This window comes from Narcine bancroftii, chromosome 1, assembly GCF_036971445.1.
Source record: "Narcine bancroftii isolate sNarBan1 chromosome 1, sNarBan1.hap1, whole genome shotgun sequence".
In the NCBI taxonomy this organism is placed as follows: domain Eukaryota; kingdom Metazoa; phylum Chordata; class Chondrichthyes; order Torpediniformes; family Narcinidae; genus Narcine; species Narcine bancroftii.
The window spans coordinates 104,973,657-104,982,795 of NC_091469.1; the positions used below are offsets into that span (position 1 = coordinate 104,973,657).

The window sequence follows — 9,139 nt, forward strand, 5'->3', positions numbered from 1 at the left end:
TTCTTCTGTACTTTTCATTTTTCTTTTTATTTCACTAAATTCTAGTGTCAACCATTCTCTTAATGCTTTCACATGTTCTTGAAAATTTTTAAAATCTATGTACTGTCTATTCTTCTTCTTCTTCTTTTTCTTCTTCTTCTTCTTCTTCTTCTTCTTCTTCTTCTTCTTCTTCTGTGTCTGCTCTTGGGTTTGTGTCTTTTATTTCACTTCCTTGTATCTGTGTATCTTCTGACTTTCTTGTTGAGCTGCTTGTCTCAGTTTGTTGGGTATTTTTTTTCCATGGTGTCTTGATGTTGGTCCTCTTCTTCTGGGTTGGTTATCTGTTGTGTCTCTAGTTTCCTTTTTTCTTTCTCACCTCTCCCATTCCCATTGTTTTTTTTTATCTTCCAGCTGGGAGTCCTGCTGTCGGGCCTCTCTCAGCTGTTCGTGCTGTGGAGTGAAACTCCACAGCTTGTCCCCCCTCCTATCGGTGTTGTCCATGTTGTGCGCATCGCGCATGTGCAATTCCTCATGCACGCGCAGTTGCGCACCCCTGTTTGGATCCGTGAGCCACTTTTGCAGTCCTGCAGTTAGTGGGTCGTGACCCTGCAGGGTCTCCACTAACCTCGGGGAGTGGGCTCTTTTTTCCATGGCGGGTCCCTGCTTTTTTGTGCAGGTAAGGCCTTCACCTTTCTCTTCCGGCGTCTTTCCTCCTTCTTTTCTTCCTGTTGTTTTTGGCTTTTCTTTCTTAGGTGCCATTCTCTCCACACCTTTATTTTTTATTTGTTGTGATTTGTGTGTCTGGGGCTTTGCTTTTTCTTCACTTTTTTTTCCTTCTTTTCTGGAGAGGACTGGTATTCTCCTACCGGCCACTACTCCATCATGTGACTTCTGAAAATCTGGAATTGTTAAGGCAGTGTCAACTAAAAATGGAAAAACTGAAGTTAATTGTTTGATTAAGGAATGATATCTAAGATTACTCGAGTTCAGAAACATGTACTGTTTTGAACTGCTGTTCATCAACCATGGACTAATTGAGGAGCAGAATAAACTTAGAGTCAAATACTTCCTGCTTATAGCAGTGCAGTGGAGAATGTCTGTGCTTATATTTCCACACTTTGATGGTTGCTGGACAACTACGCCAAGATTTGTCCAATCGCGTCTACTAGCTTTTCTTTTCATGAGTTTTTGTTTCCAATCCATCAAAAGTCTTGCACAAAATTCATTGAAGTTGTTGAAAGTTTTTGAAACCATACATGAGTGCAAATAAATGTCAATTGTATTGTACAAAGATGGCCATCCAAGCAAGGGTGGATGTTCTGGAATTAGATCATTAAACATTTGTTTCCCACTGAAGATTGCTTCGATCTGTTTACCAGATACCATGTGTTTAATTTTGTTTTCTCTTTATCTTCCATTTTCTTCCTCATTTTTCATGGTATTTCTCTGGTGAACTCCATCATTACCATCATCCCACCCAGTTGCATGATCATTACTGGTGAAGTGGCCTCTGCCTACAGGCTCATTTAATTTAATTTAATTTAGCATGGTAATGGCCTCTTTCGGCCCACGAGCCCGTGCAGGCTAATTACACCCAATTAACTTACAGTCCCCACATGTTTTTGAAGTGGGGGGGAGGTGTCCGAAGCACCTGGAGGAAACGCACACAGACATGGAAACACCTTACAGAAAGCATTGGATTCGAACCTGGGTCGCTGGCTGTAGAGCTCGTCGAAAGAACCAAAGACTTGTTGATCCAAACCAAAGCTTTTATTAGCAAAAGACCGGAGCTCTTCACAGGTGGCCGACCAGTCCGGAATGATCCGACCTGGCTAGGGACACAACCCTTTAAGGCCCAAACAATAGGTGTGGCTTAGCTCTCAGCCAATCGCTGTAAGCACAGTCTAGATACAGTAACTATATACACTATGTACATTGGTGATAGATCTGTACTATCACATTCACCCCTTCTTGGAGAATTGACCCGGGAAAAAAAAAAACAAAAACGAGGGAGAGAATGAAAAGGAAGGGGTAGGTCAAGGACTGTAGCGGTCAGGGGGTCTGACCATCCGGCGTGACCGCCGTGGTGCCGGGATTGGGGTCGCTGGAGTGGTGTCACCAGCGGGCTCATCGGGTGCGACTGCTCCGTCGCTCAATTCCCCAGTCGTTTTGTCGGCAGGGTGGCCCGAGTCATTGGGGTGCTGTTGGTCCTTCTGTTGCGGCACGGGGCCTGGAGCATAAGGAGTTGGGGGGTTTGCTGGGTCTACCGCGTCCTGAGCTAGGTCCCGCACCGAAACAGTGTCCTCCCGCCCGTCTGGGAACTCCACGTATGCGTAATGTGGGTTCGCGTGGAGTAGAGTCACTCGGTCGACCAAGGGGTCGTTCTTTGAGTGCCGGACGTGGCGTCGCAAAAGGACGGGGCCAGGGACGGTGAGCCATGCCGGTACAGTGGTTCCCGATTCGGATTTCCTCGGGAAAAGGAACATCCTTTCGTGGGGGGTGGCATTTGTTGCAGTACATAGGAGGGAGCGGATGGAGTGTAAGGCACTAGTGAGAACCTCCTGCCAGTGAGAGGTGGGGAGACCTTTAGACCGGAGAGCCAGTGTAACCGCTCTCCATATGGTGGCATTCTCCCTCTCGACCTGGCCATTACCGCGTGGGTTATAGCTCGTGGTCCTGCTTGAAGCAATACCACACTCCAGAAGGTATTGTTGCAGCTCTGCACTCATGGTGAAAATACTGTGAAGGGCCTGTATCACTGAGGTGGCAGTGGTGTCTGGGCAGGCCACAGCGAATGGGAAGCGGGAGTATTCGTCGATGGCCGTAAGGATGTAGGTATTACGGTTGGTCGACGGTAGGGGTCCCTTAAAGTCTACGCTAAGACGCTCGAAGGGGCGGGTGGCTTTGATGACGTGGGAGTTATCCGGACGGAAGAAGTGGGGCTTGCATTCGGCGCACACCGAACAGGCTCGGGTCATGGAGCGGATCTCCTCAACTGTGTAGGGTAAGTTGCGCGCCTTGACAAAGTGAGCAAACCTAGTGACCCCTGGATGACAGAGCGCCTCATGGAGTTTCCGTAGTCTGTCCATCTGTATGCTGGCGCACGTCCCCCTGGAGAGCGCGTCAGGCGGGTCGTTGAGCTTACCAGGCCGGTACAGGATGTCATAGTTAAAGGTGGAGAGTTCGATTCTCCATCTGGCGATTTTGTCGTTTTTTATCTTACCACGCTGGGTGTTGCTGAACATGAAGGAGACCGCGCGTTGATCAGTCAACAGTGTAAAGCGCCTCCCAGCGAGGTAATGTCTCCAACGACGTACCGCTTCAACTATGGCCTGGGCCTCCTTCTCGATCGAGGAGTGTCTACTCTCCGGACCCTGGAGGGTTCTGGAGAAGAAGGCTACAGGCCGACCGGCCTGGTTCAAGGTGGCTGCCAGGGCGAAGTCGGATGCATCGCTCTCGACTTGAAACGGGACAGACTCATCGATCGCGTGCAGCGTCGCAGCAGCCATGTCAGATTTGATTCAATCGAAAGCCGCTGTGGCTTCGGTCGAGAGGGGAAAAGAGGTGGTCTTGATAAGAGGACGTGCCTTGTCGGCGTAGTTTGGAACCCATTGGGCGTAATAAGAGAAAAGGCCCAGGCAGCGTTTGAGAGCTTTCTGGGTATGTGGGGGGGGGTAAGTCCATTAAGGGACGCATGCGGTCAGGATCTGGCATGACTATCCCGTTTTCCACCACACAACCTAGAATAGCGAGTCGTGTGGTCCGGAAAACACACTTGTCCAAATTGTAAGTCAGGTTTAGCTGACGGGCAGTTTGAAGAAATTTGTCTAGGTTGGCGTCATGGTCCTGCATGTCGTGGCCGCAGATGGTGATATTGTCCAGATACGGGAAGGTAGCGGTTAGCCCGTTCTGGTCCACCATCCTGTCCATTTCCCGCTGGAAGACCGCGACACCATTTGTGACCCCGAATGGTACCCTGAGAAATTGATATAGCCGCCCATTCGCTTCAAAGGCCGTGAATGGTCGGTCCTCGCAGCGGATCGGGAGCTGGTGGTAGGCCGAACGTAGGTCAATAGTGGAGAAAATGCGGTACTGGGCGATCTGGTTCACCACATCCGTGATGCGTGGCAGGGGGTACGCATCCAGGAGTGTGAAGCGGTTAATGGTCTGGCTATAGTCGACCACCATCCGTAGTTTTTCCCCATTCTTGACAACCACCACCTGGGCTCTCCAGGGGCTTGAACTGGGTTCGATGATGCCCTCATCCAGCAATCTACGCACCTCACTCCTAATGAATTGCCTGTTTTCGTAACTATATTGCCGACTTTTGGTGGCCACAGGCTTCCAGCCAGGGGTGAGGTTTGCGAAGAGTGCTGGCGGGGCAATCCGGAGTGTGGAAAGGCCGCAGGATTGGCCCCGGGGCACGGGGGCGGGTTGCTCGGGTGCTTCGGGAGTGGGGCGATGGCAGACCGAGAGGGGGGCGTGGGGTCCCCCAAAGTGTAGGGACACCGTTTGGAACTGACACTGGAAGTCTAATCCCAGCAACACTGGGGCGCACAATTGGGGAAGGACGAATAATTTAAAGTGGGTGACCGTCACGCCCTGTACTTCCAGCGTGGCGATGCAATACCCCTTTATCCCAGTCGAGTGCGATCTCGTCGCTAATGAGATCCTCTGAGTAGTGGGGATAATGTCAAGTCCCCAACGGAGGGCCAGATCTGGCTGGATAAAACTGTCAGTTGACCCAGAGTCAAATAAGCAATTGGTGTAGTGTCCATGCACTTTAATCAGTTCCATTGCTCTGGTGAGGGGATGAGAGCATTGCTGGTTTAATGTTATTGAAGCAGTTGACAGGCGAGTTTTGCGCGATGACGTCACGCAACGGGATGACGTCACGCAACGGGATGACGTAGTCAACGCTCGAGGAGCAGGTTGGAGAACCTCCCGGAAGTGCTGTTGTGGCGGGTGAATGGTAAGTAGTGGGGTTTGTAGTTGCTCGTGATCGGTGGTCGGGCCCTGGCGGTCGTCAGCGATGGACGCTATGGTGAGCACCTGGTTGGCCGCGGGGGTGGCTGCGGCGGCGGTAGCGTCGGTCCCGGGGGTGTCTGTGGCGGCAGCAGCAGCGGCGGTAGCGTCGGCCCCGGGGGTGTCCGTGGCGGCGGCAGCAGCGGCTGTAGCGTCGGCCCCGGAGGTGTCCGTGGCGGCGGCAGCAGCGGCGGTAGCGTCGGCCCCGGTGGTGTCTGTGGCGGCGGCGGCAGCAGCGGCGATAGCGTCTGCCCCGGGGGTGGCTGTGGCGGCGGCAGCAGCGGCGGTAGCGTCGGCCCCGGGGGTGTCCGTGGCGGCGGCAGCAGCGGCGGTAGCGTCGGCCCCGGGGGTGGCTGTGGCGGCGGCAGCAGCGGCGGTAGCGTCGGCCCCGGGGGTGGTTGTGGCGGCGGCAGCAGCGGCGGTAGTGTCAAGTGTTCCGCACGGGGGCGAGAGGCAGGCCATCACCATGGTTGCGACGGTGGGTTGCCCCTTCCGGGTTCGGCGTCTCCGTGACGTCAGGCGTTGCCGTGCAGGGGAGCCCTCGCTCTCATTGGACGAGAGCTCTGGGGAAGAAGAGTTTGAATGGGATAGTGGCGGTTGAGCTTCACACGAGGCACTGTGTTTGCTGGCGGCCATTTTAGACCTACAGACTGCAGCAAAGTGGCCCTTTTTAAGGCACTTCTGGCACCTGGCTTTTCTTGCTGGGCACTGGGACCTGCTGTGCTTGTCCCTCCCGCAGAAATAACATTTCGGGTTCGCACGGGGCAGGGTAGCAGCAGCCGACAGGCCGTCAGGGGTAGGGTAGAAGGGCACTCTACTCACATCAGAACGAGGGGTCCAGTCCCTAGAGAGCTCGGTGGACTTTAAGGCTGCATCCTCCATTGTGATTGCAATCCGGGCCACGTCCTCTAGTTTTTCTACCCCTTGTTCGAGCAAACGCAGCCTCACTTTGTTCGATCGGAGCCCGGCCACATAGGCATCCCGGACGAGGTCGCTAGTGATCTCGGCAGCAGTTTTGTCCACACAGTTACAGTCCTTGCCCAATGCCTTTAATACTTGTAAATATGCCCTGCTGGACTCGCCGGGCTGTTGTTTCCTCGACGCAAGCATGAGCCGGGCATGAACTCTGTTCACCGGTTGATCATACAGTTCCTTCAGTACCTTTATGGCTGCGGTGTAAGTGGTCTCATCCTGGATGTTCTCGTAGACTCTCAAGGACACCATAGACAGCAATGCTGTTAGACGCTGGTTATCCTCCTCTACCTGAATGAATCTCAGGAAGTTTTCAAAGTTCAGCAGCCAGAACTTAAAGGCTTTGAAGGCTGTAGCTGACTGTGGGTCGATATCAAGTTTTTCTGGCCGAGTTAAACGCTCCATCCCTTTCAAAAAAAATTCTTTTTGCTAATAAAATTGTAGAGCTCATCGAAAGAACCAAAGACTTGTTGATCCAAACCAAGGCTTTTATTAGCAAAAGACCGGAGCTCTTCACAGGTGGCCGACCAGTCCGGAATGATCCGACCTGGCTAGGGACACAACCCTTTAAGGCCCAAACAATAGGTGTGGCTTAGCTCTCAGCCAATCGCTGTAAGCACAGTCTAGATACAGTAACTATATACACTATGTACATTGGTGATAGATCTGTACTATCACACTGGCACTGTAAAAGCGTTGTACTAGAGGTATGCTAACTGTACCACCCTCATATCTTAGATTAATTTAATTTAGAGGTATAGCACAATAACAGGTCCTTCTGGCCCACAAGCCCATGCTGCCCAAATACACCCAAATGACTTACTAAACTACTAACCCTATACATTTTTTCATTTAACCATGGTGGCAACAGAATCCTGTGTTTTACCTATAACCTATACATTTGGACGGTGGGAAGAAACTGGAGCACCACAGGAAACCCACACATTCTTGAATGAGGACATACAGATGGTTTCTACTCTGATTTGAACCTTGGTCATTGGTGCTAACTGCCATATTAACCATGGCACCCTTAAATAAATGCTTTGCTCAAACCTGGTCTTCTCCAAGAGCTGAACCATTGAATATTTGTAATGTTAGGTTTCTTTACCAGCTCAAATTGAAATGACCGTCCCAAAGCTTTTGAAAAAGCCTCAGTTGGAAAGCTGGTCAGAAATGGAGAAGTTCATGGAATCCCAGTGAAAACAAGCCAACTGGATCCATCATCAATTCAGGGAGTGGGTGGTGAATATTTCTTGCACTGGAAAGTGTTCAAAACTTGTGGGGTTTAATCATCTGTCCCTTTCTTCTACAAACATACATGAAGGATTTGAGGATAAGACTATAAGACTATAAGACATAGGAGTAAAAGTAGGCTATTCAACCCATTGTTTCTGCCCAACTAATTAACCATGAGCTGATCAATTTTCCTACTCAGCCCCACTTCCTGGCCTTCTCCCCATAACCTTTGATGCCCTGGATAACTGAGAACATATCCATCTCTGCCTTAAATACACCCAATGACCTGCCCTCCACAACAGCCTGTGGCAACAAATTTCACAGATTTACCACACTCTGGTTGAAGAAATTCCTCCGCATCTCTGTTCTAAGTGGACACCCTTCAGTCCTGAAGTTGTGCCCTCTTGTCCTAGATTCTCCCACAATGGGAAACAACCTCTCTACTTTTACTCTGTTCAGGCCTCTCAACATTAAAAATGTTTCAATGAGATCCCCCTCCCCCACCCTCTCATTCTCCTAAACTCCAACAGGTACAGGCCAAGAGCTGTCAAATGCTCTTCATCTGATAACCCTTTCATTCCCAAATTCATCCTTGTAAATCTTGTATGAACCCTCTCCAATGGCAACACATCCTTTCTTAAATGAGGAGCATCACGATAAAGAAAGATGATAGAAAAGTTGGCCTTGGTTCTCAATGAGGTGGAACTCCACAGAAATATATAGATGGTCTGGTCAGTAATACAAAAATACTAGTGAATGGAATTGCATCCAGAGAGTATGTGTGATAAAGTCTATGGATGGCAGAAGGGGCAAGGGAACATGCAATAAATGGTAGGTTACTATGTGGTGAGGAGGAACAAAGAGGCTTTGGGATGTGTCTTCGCATTTACTTTAAGTGGTTAAAGTGTCACATGGAACACTTTATCGAATTACCCATGACAGGGAGGCTATGCCAGGATGACAACATTTGGGAGACAATAGCTTGAATACTGACTGAAGTTCTGGTCGCCATATTACAGGAAAGACATGATTGCTTTGGGGAGAGTAGGCGGGAAGATTCAGCAGGCTGGGAATTTTTAGCCATAAAGGAAAAATTAATGAGCTGGGTTACTTTCTGTGGAACATAGACTTAGTTGTGGTGTTGAGTTTTATTTGGGATCTCAGCTGAGCAAATGGGTCAAATATAAGAGGACTTAAATAGAGCAGAGTTGGGAGAAGGATGAGAGGGGAAATGAAGAACAGTTGCTTCACACAGAGGATGAGCAGAATCTGGTACTCACCGTCCAAAATTGAGACAGAACCGAAGATTCCTCCCTTATCGAACAGTGGGTGACATGTTCTCGAAGGAATTCAGACCCAGTGCTGGAAGGTGGAAAGGCAGCCCCCCTTATTTCTGCTGTCACTGACATGGTGGACTGAATGGCCTGAAGGTATTATCAATTGTTAATGATGTTATGATATCTCTTCCATCAGAAAAACCTCTGTGAAGGTATCAGCCGTTTTCTAGTTGAGCCCATCTGTTGCTGAAATCATCGCTGCCTTTCTGGCCTCCAGACTTGATTCTCTTGGCTTCTCTTCCACTTGCAGATCACTGTGAACTTCATCCAAGGTCAGGAAAAAAATCTGCTACTTGTTTTTAATTCTATTCCAGCCCAAAGTCAATATTTTATGATCTAACTTGGCTTCCTTCACCAGGGATTTCAGATTTTTATCTTTCAATTTAACAACATTCCGGATCTCCGCTCTTCCTATTTTTTGCAATATTTTAAAGATCTTCAGCTCCTTGATCCTGTCCTCCTGCCGCCACCCTTTGTGCTTTGGAAATCAGTCACACAGCATGGAAACTACCCTTTGGTCCATCCTGCCCATGCCAACCAAAATGTCCAACCCACACTAATCCCTTCTGCCCGTGTTTGGCCAATATCCC

General features: G+C 49.8%; 1 long non-coding RNA gene across 1 annotated transcript in view; it reads right to left on the reverse strand.

Annotated features, from left to right (window-relative positions):
* The window catches only part of LOC138741612 (uncharacterized), a 61,467-nt gene extending 52,661 nt beyond the window's left edge, over window positions 1–8,806 (reverse strand). Inside the window, exon 1 of the long non-coding RNA XR_011343627.1 lies at window positions 8,493–8,806. This is a non-coding gene — a long non-coding RNA (uncharacterized lncRNA). The remainder of the gene's footprint in view (window positions 1–8,492) is intronic.
* Window positions 8,807–9,139: the final 333 nt, after the last annotated feature.